The sequence below is a fragment of the Phaseolus vulgaris genome, chromosome 2 (assembly GCF_000499845.2).
Source record: "Phaseolus vulgaris cultivar G19833 chromosome 2, P. vulgaris v2.0, whole genome shotgun sequence".
Lineage (NCBI taxonomy): Eukaryota > Viridiplantae > Streptophyta > Magnoliopsida > Fabales > Fabaceae > Phaseolus > Phaseolus vulgaris.
This window is the reverse complement of record NC_023758.2, coordinates 18,303,342-18,305,312: the sequence shown is the minus strand read 5'-3', so window position 1 is coordinate 18,305,312 and position 1,971 is coordinate 18,303,342.

Sequence of the window (1,971 nt, the reverse complement as noted above, 5' to 3'; positions counted from 1 at the left end):
GTTGAATGTTGGCCAGAACATGACATCCGCCGAGCTTCCTTGATCTACGAGTACTCTATGCACCCGTCTTCCTGCTGTGATGAGAGAAATGACCATAGGGTCGTTGTCGTGCGGGACAACGTCCCGTAGGTCAGCTTTCCTGAAGATAATGTCCACCTCAGGGTAATGACTCTCATTCACTGCATCTACCGCCATCACCGATCGAGTGCATCTCCTTCTTTGTGAAGCTGTGCATCCCCCACCAGAGAAGCCTCCAGCGATCGTCTGCACTTCCCCATGCACAGGGATCCTGACGCGCGATCACCCTGCGGCTCACGCAGGTAATCTGCTAGAAAACCAGACTTCACCAACTCTGCCAGTTGGTGTCCCAGCGCCAAACAGGAATGAAGTGTATGGCCAAAGGCCTGATGAAACTCACACCATTCATTCTTCTTCCTTCCGAGTACCTTATCTGTCTTCTCTGGTACTCGTAGTCTTGCTGCTACGGCAGGAAGGGCGATGAGATCCGCCAATCCCACCATGAAGTTGTATCTCGAGGGTGCGTTATTCTCCCTTGCACGCCCCTTGCTCTGGTCTTTGCCTGGTGCATAGGGACGAGGTTTTTCCCGCACCTTCTTCCCCTCTTTGGCCTCATGCACCCTTGCTTGCTGTGGTTTTCCTTGCCCTCCACGCGGTCTGGGTGGTGCAGCACTTCCCCTCTTCTCAGAAACCTCTGTTTCTGCCACTATGTGCGCCACCGCACGTCGTCGGATCTCTGCAAAGGTGCTGGGATGGCTCCTGATGAGAGACTCGCTGAAAGGGCCAGGCAGCACTCCCTTCTTAAACGCGTGCACAAGCATATCTTCATCTTTGCTGGGTAGTCTAACCACTTGTGCCCCAAAGCGGTTGAGGTAGTCCTTCAGCGACTCCCCCTGGTATTGGCGCACGTCGAACAGGTCGTAGGACACCACTGCAGGTGCCTTGTTGACGATGTATTGTTCAGTGAAGAGCTTCGAGAACTGAGAGAAAGACGTGATATGCCCTTCTGGTAAACTCACGAACCACTCCATGGCGATTCCGCTCAATGTGCTCATGAACATCTTGCAGTACACAGCGTCTGAGCCCCCAGACAACATCATCTGGGTGTGGAATGCCGTCAGATGCGCCTCCGGGTCTTCTACCCCCTTGAACGACGCTTTTACCCCCACCAGGTTGGGAGGCACCATGGTTCCCATGATCTCAGGGGAGAATGGCATGGGAAATGCCCTTGGAGGTGAGGGCTGCCTAGACACCCTTTCGTCAACAACGTGCTCCCTCTGCGCCTGCAGCGTCCTTCTCAACTCTTCGTTGACACGATTCAGCTCGTCGTTCCTGCTTTGCGACGCAGCCAACTCCGTCTGCATCCTTTCTTGTTCAACTTTCGACGCTGCAGCGTTATCCTGCAGCGTGCGCACCATTTCCAGGACCTGCGCCATTGTCACAGCTCCTTCGTCAGCGGATGGCGCAGGTGATGGTTGTCTGTTTCTAGGCATCTTCTCTATCAAAGAAACTGATAAAACTCTGGTGAGCTTTAAAACTGTGGTATATATGGGACAACGATTCACTCGGGCCCCACGGTGGGCGCCAAATGATCCTGACGGCAACTCGAACGTGGAGGAATCGCTTCATGGCACTCTCTGCCCCGTCTACGCGACTGCGTCTTCTGCGGAATCACACCCCGAACTTTCTCTCAGATGTCTTCAAATGTGACCTGCAAAACACACAGACGGCGCCTCTAGCGGCCGTTTGCACTCCGACAATCAAGTTAGTCCAACAGAACCACCAGAAACTGGAAACTAGTAATGTGTGTGTGAGAAAAAACTTGCACTCTGTTTTTCGTCTATCTTTTTTCTCTCTCCTCACTCTCACTCTGATTCTCCCTTTTATCTCTCTTTCCCTGCTTCTGGGCATAACAGAATTCTGTTATGCTTTTCTGGCATGTGTCAGAACCCT